Below are 13,952 nucleotides of genomic sequence, written 5' to 3'. Positions count from 1 at the left end.
GCCACAAACATGTATGCAACTACTTCAATTTATTGACAAATTAACTTGTTTGGAATATCCATTATGATGGTCAAATAATTGTCAAACTAGATCGGTCAAATTTTCTATTATACGGGGTAATGGCAGAATTAGGACCGTGGATGAATCATAGCTCAACTTAATGAAACAAATGTCGTCCATTGGCGATTCATTTAAAGAAAATTAAAACTTCACATTTAAACCTTAATTCTACCTATAATTCTTATACATTTTACGAGTAGCACCCTAGGAATGATAAATTTAAACATGACCGATTATACGACATGAAATCAACACGTAATTATAGTGTTTGAATTTAGCTTAGTAGATAAGGGATCAATTTTGAGTTACACAAAATTATTATCATATTCTCTCACATGTTAGTAAAGGTAATAAAATTACAATTATTAAACACAACTCAAACATTCCATAATTTTGCATATGATTTATAAACACATCACACGAACCAAACATGATGTATTACTAGACTTTTGGATAGTCATGGTTAAGCTGCTAAACCAAAAAAACGACATAAATTATTTAGAACTATCATTATATTCTACTACATTTTTAAATGTTACAATTAACATAAGTATATAGTAAAATTACATGTGATCCAAAAACACAATATGGAATTGCTAAATCGATTAGGTTGATACAATTATGACATAAATTTTTTTGAGTTGAGTTAGTGTTAACTCATTTGACACCAACCCAATAATTGATACGACATGAACAAGTTACAACCCAATAATTAGAAAAAATAAGAATACTCAATGAGTAATACTTCTAATTAATAAATTAATTAATGTCTCCTGTGCATATCTTTTTTCCTTACATCAATTATCTCTCATGAGGTGGTATATAAAACGTTTTTGATTGGTTGGTATATTACTTCTAGAATTCAGTAAAAAAAAATTCCAATAATTGTCACATCTACAACAACTCCTTTTCACATTTTTTTCTTAAAAATTTCGTATGTTAGAGTCAAATTTATGCTTGAAAATATTAGGATTAAATTTAACTCTCAGTCCAATATATTTAAATTACTTCACCAAGTAGATTTTTGGAGAAAAAAATATTAGTTTGATAATCAAATTACAATAATTGGTAATTAAAAGAGACAAAATAAATTGGACTCATAGCATACAAAACTGTGAATTAAAAAAGAAAAAAAAAAGGTCTTACATCTAATATTTTTGTTCTGATTGGTTCATTGAAATAAAAATACATAACCTAACCATAGCCATAGCTAGGGTTAGGTATTGTCCTGAAAAAAAACCCCTAATCTTTATGCTGCTCTACAGCTTCAAGTTCAAGTCTAGCACTTCAAACTCAGAATCAGAATCAGAAATAGGGATCAAGGGTTTGTCCAGCTGCTGAAGAAATGGCTTGGTGAATTTCGTCGGAGCCTGAAAAGGGATAGGGAAACTTTGTGACCCAAACCCATAGTTGTTCCTCGCAGTTGGAAAAGGAGAGTACATGTATGGGGCTGCCCGGGGATGAATAAACTGACGAGGATTCGGGTTATATGGGTTATATGGCATCATTGGAATGGAATAACTGAAGTTGTTTCTTTGGCGGGAGAGACGGCTCAAGCCCGCACCGGAAACATTAAGAGACGGTGGTGGCTGCTGCATCCTTCTGGAGGCAGAAACAGAAGAACCTGCATGATGATCCGTAGACACGTGAGTTTCAATGTGCTGAATAAGAGCTTGACTGTTCACAAAAACCTGGTTACAAAGTCGACAGGCGATTTGTGGAGCACCGCCATAAGTGCTTGAAGGAAGATTGCTGAAATTCCGGCGAAATCTAGCCATGGGATTCAGGGAATTTGATAATCTGAAGAGAGAAGAGTGGGGGGGTGTATGTGAGTGTTAGTATAAAATATGCATAGTAATCTTATAGCCAATTTGGTTACCATACATAGGTTATATGGTAAGTTGTATAAAATGGCAAACATGGTATCTTAATCATTATGTGCAGAGGATATGACTCATCAAATAAAATATAAGTTGTCCCACGCGTTTCTTTTTTCCTCTTAATATTTGTCCCTTTTTTCTTACAGTATTTAAATTTGGAAATATGATATTACTATATATATTGTATTTTTAAATAAAAAAAATGAAAATTAATGACTGTTTTTAATATTTAAATTAATAAACCATTTTTATTTAAGAATATATGAATTTTTTTTAGTATCAGCTGGAAGCTATAGGCTGACCGAAAGGACATTTTAAACCGAATAGAGCTAGGTCTGAATATTATTAAAAAGAGAAGAAAAAAGGTAGAAGAAGAGAGAAAACAAAACAAAGGCAAATTAGCTAAACCTATATTAACCCATGTTACAAAAATTGTCCTGAATAAGAGAATTGCAAAAAGTGGGCGTCGAGTTCCACCTAACAGCGATGTGTTGAAGGCAAGCAAGTCAGTCATGTCCCAGCAATCAGGGAACCTCAGTTGAACGATGGTTGATAGTTAACCACATACATCAAATCACATTTGATCCAAAGATTGGACCACCTTTTTTCCCAAGCTAGCTAAATAACAAATACTGCCGATTTTAAATCCGCCACGTGCACCGATGAATTGTGAATTGGGAAAGAATAACAGCCACAAGGGAAACCCCGTGAATATCTAAAGATGCCGCCAGCGCCCGTTGCACCTGTGGCACCCAACGTTCAGTCATCTGTGTTGACCTTGATCCAGCCAGATGGCAGAGGGAACCAACGGACACGAATAATGTATGGGGTTTTAGGGGAAGGCGGGGGGGGGGGGGAATGCAAAGTTGTTGAATGATGTGAAGTTCTAATGTAGTATCACGGTTTGATCCTTTGATGTACCAACTGGAATCCCAAACCATGGACCAGAAATTACGAAGAACAATAAAGATATTCAGTTCTGAGCGTTCTTAAAAATCGCATAACATCAAACGATCCAGATAAGGTTTCCAACAGCAGCAAACCAGAGATTACTAACCTGCGAGCAAATTTTTTGATTGAAATAGTGCTATAACACCTTAATTATGGTCTTAAAAGTGTCAATAGTAACTCCAAACAGCGAGCCAAGGGCTCTCCAAAGCTCCCGAGTGAACAGGCAGGCGACGCACATTTGATTAGTTGTTTCCGAACATCTTTTTTAGATGGGACAACATAAGATGATAAAACCTCCCTTAAGAATCAGTACATCTTGAATTATGTCCTAGTCCCTAGACATCGTATCTAACGGAAATGTTAATTATAAGGCAATAATCTGTTAAGTCAACTTACTTATGCGAACTGATTAATAGAGTATCCAAGATTAATGATTTGCTCGCGTTTGTCAGATTAATAATATGAATATCCTTGTCCTGTTACTACCATGGGAACGATAGCTAGCTAAAGACTAGTATGTGTTTTGATTGTAATGGTGTTTCACGAGTTAAAGACATTAGATGTCAAATAAGGGGCATTAGGGTTTATGAAATAGTAAGCTCTGGATTGCTCCATGAGAACACCATATGGTTAGGATTGTCATATGTGGTTGTCATGTAACACTCTAAGTTGAATCATTAGACCAAGTTCACTATAGGGCCTAGATAGTTTGCACTGTTCTTTGATTAATTGCCTAACGGGTCCATAACTGGGTGTCAAGTATGGGTTCAGTTGGGTGCACTGTACACCATACTTAGAAACCTTGAGCAATGCGATGGATTGCTTAATCTCTTATAGAGATTAGATATCACCGTCCACTTTATTAGTGGGAGTGAGAAGCATGTGGCCACACCCGAATGAGGCAATAACTAATTGCTCATTCGAACTTATTAGTTCACTAGAGATCAAGGAAATATCCAAGCAAAAATGAGGGTGACTTAACTGTGTCTCTTGTTGGACTTGATATTGCTAAGAGGTTACTATTAGGCTCTCAAATGTTACACACGATATTACTATCTGAGTTGGATTATCATATAGGTCGGCTAGAACCTTGTATGATTAGTAAGACAAATCAGATGTTTGGTCTAACCACCATCTCTAGATAGGCTTATTAGGATCACTCATAGAAGAGACTAGATATGAACAAAAGACTTCTTGTGATATCTTAACATTCATATCTAATACAGTTGCTTGAATCTAAGAGCATTATATCAATGGTGTGTGGATCCAGGTAAACGAAGAAATTCAATTGGATTGAATTCAAGTTCAAGCTTATCCGAATTAATTAAACAAATAAACTAGGAACAATATTATCTTAATATAGAATTATATTTAAGATATGAATTCGATTAAGATAATTATATGTATATAAATAAGTATATGTATATTTATTATGTTATAAAAATATAATATTGGTTATTATAATTTATATCGGTAAACATATAAACATATATTATAATTGTGTATATATAATAAATAATATTAGATATTATATATATATATATATATATATATATATATTGGATATTAATTAATACGATATAAATCAAATTAAATTTTATTTTAATCTAATGTTTGGAGAGTTGGTTAATTAAGTTTTGGCATGGATTAAAACTGAAATTTTTCACCCTCTAACCATCGACATTTAATATTATTTCATTTTCTATTAGATAAGTTCATTCACAAACATAATAAATGAGTAGTAGACGAACTATTTGTAAGCATCTTATTTATTTATTCACGGACTTTGATTTTGAGCTTGTTTATAACTCTTAATCTTTTCAAATCAATATACTATATGCAAGCTAAACTCAAGTATTTAACAACTATGAATGTTAAAAATGGGAGTTTAGAAAGCCATGGTATACAAGAAAGAAAGAAAGGTTTTTATTGCTCAAACAAAACTATGTCTCATACATTAGATGTCTTCTCCTTATATAGGTACAACATGAAAGGCTAAAATTACAAAAAGGAAGATTACATTATTTTTTATGTTACAAAAGTTAAAAGTTCAAAATTTTAGGCTACACTTGTCTAATTCTTCTTATCTTGCTCTTCCGCCTCATGTTTTACATCTTGCCACCAATTTCTAATGTGTCCACCTCATACTTTTTATCTTGACACATGTTTCTTCATATCTTCATGTCTTGCCACATGTTGATCTTATTGCCACCTCATCCTTGGTCATTGCCACCTCGTTCTTATTTTTCTTATACATTTTTATCTCATTTTCTAACCAAATGGATTCTCCTCTTTTTCTTGATGGGCTTCTTCTTTGGGCCTTATGAAGTCAATATTCATGGGCTCAAGTCTTATGGGCTCAATTCTAATTAAACATGATTTTCTTGGTCTATATATGGATTCATAATGGGCCAATGTTTCTGAACAGTGTTTATATTTGTTATCCATTAATTTTGTGTGCATTTCTGTCAAAATCTACTGACTTGTTTCATCAGCCATTTCCATTAAATAATTTATGGTTATAATTTCTTTAACTTCTCCATGGTTCGATTTACCTATTATAGCAACTTTTTTATTTCTAATATAGTCTTCTAGTCTGCACATACCTCTGTCATTTCTGGAGGAAATTGTAAAACCTGAGAGGCTGTGATTTCTGATGACTTCTGATTAACCAGCTTAGAATGGTTAAGGGTGGTGGCTCCTGAGATTCCACTCGATGAAGTTGGTACATCAATTGGCTTCTTATAAAGGTCTCCTAACAAGTCATAAGACGGTCTAGGAGTCATGGTTCTTATATTCTGATTATTCTAGAGTTTCCTGAGTTCTTCCTCAAGGTTGTCCAGAAAGTTCTCATGATTTCTGTGTAGGAAAATAGACAAGCCCAGGCGTAGCGGAATAATAAAATTTTATCTATTTTATCTATTTCCTTTTTCCAAGATCTGTTAATTGGTATTTCATATAAAGAGAGATAGAAAGTAATACCTTCGGTGAAGAACTATCTACGGTTGCAAACGAAGTTCCCACAACTTCTTATTATCAATCCGTGAGCAACGAACGTTTTTGTTCAACACAGAAAAACAAAACTAATCAGTAATCAACCTTTAAAGTATAGCAATCGCAATGATTGCCTCTAACAGAAATCGATACGAGATCAAAGAGGGAGTAAGAAATAAAGTATATTAGCCGAGACGACGACGGAACAATTCCTCCTCTTATTCTTTGTGCTGGCCGAAATCTGGGGTTAGGGAGTCTATTTATAGACTTCTCAAAACCCTAATCCTAGTTGTGTTAGGAAATTAAATAATTGGAATCTTATATGGAATAGGATTCCTAATTAGATAATTAAATAAACACTTTACTATTATCTAAATAATATTTAATTATATCTAGATAATTATTATTAATCAAATTAATAATTAATTAATGTTAGTGATAATTAATTAGAGTTTCAATCACATAAAACTTCTAATTAATATTATCAGATAATCCTTTAATTTAATTCATAACCATAATCAAATTATAATTATTAATCAAATTAATTTATCCCCAAATTAATATGTAAATTTCGGCCCGTACATACATGTTTCACTAATTACATTTTCGTCATCTGATTCCAAGTCCCACATGCGACCCATTAGGTTCTTTATTGCCACTAGTCGTATGTATCCTTTGAAATTATTCATCACGATTAATTCCAATATATATATAACGGAATACCGCCGCGAGCTGTTACTAGCAGAACCTATGATATTCCCCCAGAGCAATTAAGAAGTCAGGTTGATAACTGACGTTAACCTTTCTGCATTAGGTACAGTATAATACGATCCTTCATCAACTATATCATGTCGGTCAATTCCTTATAACCATGGAACGTGTCAAGGTTACATATAACGAAGAGTCTGGTTTTACTTGTACAGGTTGAATTCACTTTGAAAAGATAAGTTAAGTGAAATGTTCATTTCTACTCTTAACTCTATCACCTTGCAAGGATTTCAGTTAATTCACCACAAGCGGCCATTTGGATATATCTCCCACTTATCGGGAGTGAGGAATGCTCAATCTGACATTAACTATTCTGCAATTACTTTGTGTGATACCCAACCCTGCTCTCACACACCCCAGGCTCTCACCTGTTGGATCGTGCTTGCACAGAATCAAAGTATCAGACTCCATAATCCAGAATCACTAATTAACGAATGTTTGAGTTTGAGGATTAGTTATATCTACTAATACCAATGAGATGAACATTTGACACATTAGATAAATCAATCCATTCTGTTATCTCAAGTCGGGTCCCAATCCTAATGAACTCCTTCACCGGATCCACGTAACTGTCTAGATATCTGAATATCTAAAGCTTGTGAGATTAGCTTTCTGTCTCGACAGAAAACACTGTTACATGCAAGTCTCTACAGTAATATGCCAACCCCTATAATATATTACTTGACTTGGGTTAACTTTAAGTCTACTGGTCTATTATAAAGTACGGTCTCACTTCATGCTTGTATGAACACTTTATAACTACTTAAATAAACTTAGTGTTACTTTCTTTATGAAAGATTTGTGCCTTTATATATAGTTACATTTTAATGTTATATATCTGATTAAACAAATGATCAAATAAACAATTTATTCATTAATATTAATATCCTAAAACAATTGTCTTTAGGACACTAAACTGCAACATTCTCCCACTTGGACTAAAGCCAATTGTTTCTAAAACTAATACCAGAAGAACTAAGATGTTTATCATGAGCTCTTTGTGGTAATGGCTTGGTCAATGGATCTGCAACGTTGTCCTCAGTAGGCACCTTTTCTATTCTCACATCTCCCGTAGCTATGATCTCCCTAATGAGATGATATCACTTGAGATAATGTTTGGATGCATTATGAGACCGTTGTTCCTTTGCTTGTGCAATGGCTCCATTGTTATCACAGTACAAAGTAATGGGATTCACAATGTCAGGCACCACTCCTAGTTCTGTTATGAACTTCCTAATCCAAACAGCCTCCTTTGCCTCTTCTGCAGCTGCGATGTACTCTGATTCAGTCGACGAGAAAGCAACACTTCCTTGCTTGGAACTCTTCCAACTGACTGAGCCTCCATTCAAGATAAACTGGTATCCTGATTGGGATCTATAATCATTTTCATCAGTCAGATGACTAGCATCTGAATATCCTTCAATTTTCAATTCTCTGTGTCCATATATGAGGAACATGTCTTTAGTTCTTCTAAGATACTTAAGAATGTTCTTGATAGCAATCCAGTGATCAAATCCTGGATTCCCTTGATATCAGCTCGTCATACTCAATGCGAATGCCACATCAGGTCTAGTGCAAAGCATGGCATACATGATCGAACCAACCGTACTGGAGTAAGGAAATACAGCCATGTGTTTCTTATCATCGTCCGTTTTAGGACACTGATCATTTGATAACTTGACACCATGGACCATTGGCAAATTACCCCTTTTCGATTCATGCATGTCAAAACGCTTTAGGACTTTGTCAATATATGTAGACTAGGATAGTCCGAGCAGTCTCTTCTATCTATCCCGATAGATCTTAATCCCTAAGATATAGGCTGCTTCTCCCAAGTCTTTCATGGAGAAATTAACCGATAACCAAACTTTTACTGTTTGCAAAACATTGCAACATCGTTTCCCATAAGTAGTATATCATCAACATATAGTACTAAGAAAACGACTGAGCTCCCACTTGTCTTCTTGTAAACACAAGCCTCTTCAGAGTTTTGTTCGAAACCAAATTGTTTTATGGTTTCATCAAAACGCTTGTTCCAGATTCTAGATGCTTGCTTAAGTCCATAAATGGACCTTTGAAGTTTACAAACCTTGGTTGAATCCTTCGATGTGAAACCTTCAGGTTGCATCATGTATACATCCTCAAGCAGGTTTCCATTTAGGAAAGCTGTTTTCACATCCATTTGCTAAATCTCATAGTCAAAATGAGCAGCAATTGCAAGCAATATTCTGATGGATTTGAACATGGCTACTAGAGAGAAAGTCTCGTCATAGTCAACTCCTTGCTTTTGACGATATCCTTTCGATACTAACCTAGCTTTGTAGTTATTAACCTTTCCATCCATATCCGTCTTCTTCTTGAAGATCCACCTGCACCCAATGGGTTTTATCCCTTCGGGTGGATCAACCAAAGTCCACACTTGGTTAGTATACATGGAGTCCATTTCAGAATTCATGGCTTCCAGCCATGCTTTAGATTCTGGACTAGCAAGAGCTTCTTCGTAGGTTTCGGGTTCATCGTCTAACACGGGAACCAGTTCGTTATCTCCTACTAGAAAGCCATATCTAACTGGGAGTTCACGAACTCTTTAAGATCTACGAGTGGGATATGACAATTGTGTTTCATCTAGTGAAACAGGTTCGGGCTCGACTTCCTCTTCCGCGGTTTCAGCATGTGATTCCTCTTGAACTTCCTCAAGCTCAACTACGCTTCCATTTTATGTTTCCTCTAGAAACTCTTTCTCTAGAAACACTGCGTGTTTGGATACAATTACTTTCTGTTCATCTGGATGATAAAAATAATATCCCATGGTTTCTTTTGGGTATCCAATAAAGAAACACTTGTCATATTTGGGATCTAATTTATCTGACACAATACGCTTGACATATGCTGAACATCCCCATATTCTCATGAAGGAGAAGATGGGTTTCCTACCAACGAACAGTTCGAATGGTGTGGAACTGGCGAATTTGGTTGGAACTCGGTTTAAGGTAAATAGGGCAGTTTCTAAGGCATAGCCCTAGAATGATTTTGGAAGAGAAGCGATGCTCATCATGGATTGTACCATATCTAGTAAGGTGCGATTTCTCATTTCTGATACACCATTGTGTTGTGGTGTATAAGGAGGCTTCCATTGTGAGCATATTCCACATTCATTTAGATAATTCATAAATTCTTCGGAAAGATATTCCCCACCTCGATCAGATCGAAGTATCTTAATAGTCTTTCCTGTTTGATTTTCAACTTCATTCTTAAAGCATTTGAACTTCTCAAAAGCTTCTGACTTGTGCTTCATCAAATAGATATAACCATATCTAGTATGATCATCTATGAAGCTAATGAAGTATCTGAATCCTCCTCTTGCTTGGACTGACATAGGACCACATACATCTGAATGTATTAATCCGGATTGCTAAAGGGTGTCTTTGTCATTTTTCCTTTTAAACATGACTCACATGTTCCCATTGATTCACAATCTATCGAGTCTATAAGCTCATCTTGATGTAGCTTAAGCACGCGTCTCTGGTTTATATGGCCTAAACGATAATGCCACAAGTAAGTTGAATTATCTAGTCTAAGTCTTTTGGTATCAATTGTGAAAGCAGAAACTTTATCATTCAAAATATAAATCCCATTCAATGATATTCCTAAAAAATAGAAAATATTATTTCTATAAAACTCACAACCATTGTTCTTAATTGAAACATGAAAGCCATCATCAACTAGACAGCTAATAGAAATAATGTTACGAGACATCTCTGGAACATACAAACAGTTCCTTAATTCTATTACAAGTCTCGATGGTAGATGTAGATCATAATCTCCAATCGCGAGTGCGGCAACCCTTGCACCATTTCCAACTCGCAGATTCGTGTCTCCTTTCTTTAATTCCCTAGTCTGTTTTAGTTCCTGCATATTCATACAAATATGAGATCCACATCCGGTATCCAATACCCAAGATTCAGACTGCGAAATTGAGTTAATTTCAATATAGAACATACCAGAAGTTGAAGCATCGTTCTTTCCCTTCTTGAGAGAAGCTATGTACTCTTTGCAATTTCTCCTCCAATGCCCATATTTACCACAGAAGTGGCATTCCCCTTTGGGCTTCTTGACTTGCTTTCCTTTGGCCTGGGCTGGCTTGCCTCCCTTGTTCTTCTTGGGATATTTCGGATTGGGAAAATTCCCCTTCCTCTTTTTTGATCCCTCAATCACAAGAGCAGGTACCACCTTATCTTTCTTTAGGTTGGGCTCAACAGTCTTGAGCATATTGGCAAGCTCTTCAAAAGAGGTATGTAAGTCATTCATCTGGTAGTTCATGGTGAACTGCGAATAACTTTCTGGGAGGGATGTGAGAAGTAAGTCGACACTTATTTCATGATCCATCGCGAAGCTAATACTAGAAACTTTGGTGATATGGCCAATCATCTTGACACAATGTGTCATAACAGATGTGCCCTCTTGCATCCTGCATCGAAACAAAAGTTTCGATATCTCAAAACGTTCACAACGAGTCTGTTTCCCAAACAGCTCTTTCAAGTGCATGACAATAGAATAGGCATCCATCTCCTCATGTTGCCTTTGCAGATCTGGTGTCATCGATGCAAGTATGATGCACCCCGCGTGTTCATCATCAGATTTATGCTTCTGATAGGCATCAATCTCTTCAATAGGTGCATCATCGGCCGGAAGCGCGGGTATCGACATATCCAATACATACCCTATCTTTTCGAACTTCAAAACAATTTTGAGGTTACGAAACCAGTCGGCGAAGTTTGAACCATTCAATTTGTTATCGGTAAGGATATTTCTTAGATCGGTTTTCGACATGATTGTTTTAGAGTACGATTTGTTAATAACCTGAGAGTGAGAAAAGTGACGGATGTTATTCATTTGTTTAATTCATTTACAATTTAAATATGTTGGACTTTTATGTTTTTAAATTGCTCCCACTATTTTACCAAATTAATAACCCTCCATATTAATTCGAAGGATATTCAAAACCCTTTAGTGAGCTAGAATCCTAACTCATAAAATTTCACCTTGAGTTTACTCAACAAGCTAAGTTCTATTCATTAGGTAGATTCATGCAATCAATCACATCAACAATGTGACTTCTAGGTTATTGGGTTACTAACCACATTAGTAACTGATATATGTCGTTTATCAATCCCAACCATATTACCCATTAGGTTAGAACAACATGAGTTTACTCATCCAATTATTCTAACCTAATCCAAGTCGTTACCCTATATTCGTGAAAACGATTTTCGATAATTCAGGTGTTACCATAAGACCCAAGCTTGAGTTTACTCAACAACCCTAAGGCCCCCAGTACTGCCGGCTGAATTATAATATTAGGGAGGGGCAACCGATTTTTACAATAACTCGTTTATTGACTTGACTTTTGATTAGTGAGGGGTTTTATTTAAAGTCTCATAATCTAACCTAGTCTTGATTTGCTTTAGCATTCATCAGACACTCATACATTCAACATTGACAATTATGGACATATCTCTAAGTTTATTTCGTTGAGCCAGAAACGAAATAAAGGGTCGCCCTAGGGAAATACTAACTATTACATATTTCTCTTTGGGTCCTCCGTCTTTTCCTTGGCGCCTTGAATTACAAAAATATTCAATTTCTAAGAAACTTCAATTTACTTGAAGGGATTGGATGAGAAGAGAAATACAATAGAGAGTAAGAGAAGGCAGGACACGCAGGTCCTATTTTAAAATACCAAAAGACTGAATAACTATTATAGAGGGTCTAATATGTCTATAATGCCAAACATGCAAAGACTCAATTAAATTAAATTTAATTGGTTGATTACATAAACTATTTATGTGATATTTAACTTAATCAAATTAACTTAAATTAATTTACATTCAATTTTAATCTTGTCAATTTTGTATCCTTTATATTTAATCTAATCAAATTGTAGCAAGTACATATTAGATTAATATAACATGTACAAAATTAGTATTATGCATATCCTAATTAATTCGTATAATTCATTTAACGCTTTGAATTACTTATATCAAATATTTAGGTAAAACAAACTTTTAAATAAATTGATTTTGATAATCAAAACAAATTATTATATTCTGAATCATATATATATATATATATATATATATAAAACCCGGGCCTATTTTAAAACAATTTTAAAAACCCGTATCAGTGATTGGGCCGAGCTGATTTAATCGCCCCGACCCCAACATCAAGACTGCTGTCCTAGAGCAGCAGCCGGCACTGCGGCGCTGCTGCCTTAGCGGCAGCAGCGTCGCACTGCTACTGGTTGCTGCCGCTGACAGCAACCAGCAACAGTGGCGCGTGGTGGCTACCTCGCGGCAGCGACCCCGACGCTACTGTTTTTATATTTTTTTTATTTAAAATATATATATACATATAGTTGTTTCAAAATGATTTCAAAACAATTTTCAAAATATCAGTTTTTATCTTTTAGATTTAATGAAACAAAACCTTTTAATTATCCAACCATAAAACCTTTAATATTTTGTTTAAATAATTAGGAACTATGCATAATCAGTTTTAATTATCAAGTAATCAAAACTTATTTATCTTTAGATTAATTAAACTAACCGATTAATTAATTAACCTAACAATAAATCTATTCAATCTGATTGAAAACCCTTTTATTTACATATATGAAATAATATATTAACATAGGCTCTGATACCAATGTAGGAAAATAGACAAGTCTAGGCGTAACGGAATAATAAAATTTTATCTATTTCCTTTTTCCAAGATCTGTTAATTGTTATTTCATATAAAGAGGGATAGAAAGTAATACCTTCGGTGAAGAACTATCTACGGTTGCAAACGAAGTGCCCACAACTTCTTATTATTAATCTGTGAGCAACGAACGTTTTTGTTCAACACAGAAAAACAAAACTAATCAGTAATCAACCTTTAAAGTGTAGCAATCGCAATGATTGCCTCTAACAGAAATCGATACGAGATCAAAGAGGGAGTAAGAAATAAAGTAAATTAGCCGAGACGACGACAGAACGATTCCTCCTCTTATTCTTTGTGCTGGCCGAAATCTAGGGTTAGGGAGTCTATTTATAGACTTCTCAAAACCCTAATCCCAGTTGTGTTAGGAAATTAAATAATTGGAATCTTATATGCAATAGGATTCCTAATTAGATAATTAAATAAACACTTCACTATTATCTAAATAATAACTTTTTTTTTTGGTAAGAAGGGAAGAAAAAAACAAACAAACAAAAACCTAACCCGGGATCAGTCTAGGAAGACTGACCCCAATCCTAT

This window comes from Euphorbia lathyris, chromosome 2 (assembly GCF_963576675.1).
Source record: "Euphorbia lathyris chromosome 2, ddEupLath1.1, whole genome shotgun sequence".
Classification (NCBI taxonomy): Eukaryota; Viridiplantae; Streptophyta; class Magnoliopsida; order Malpighiales; family Euphorbiaceae; genus Euphorbia; species Euphorbia lathyris.
This window is presented reverse-complemented; position numbering follows the sequence as displayed.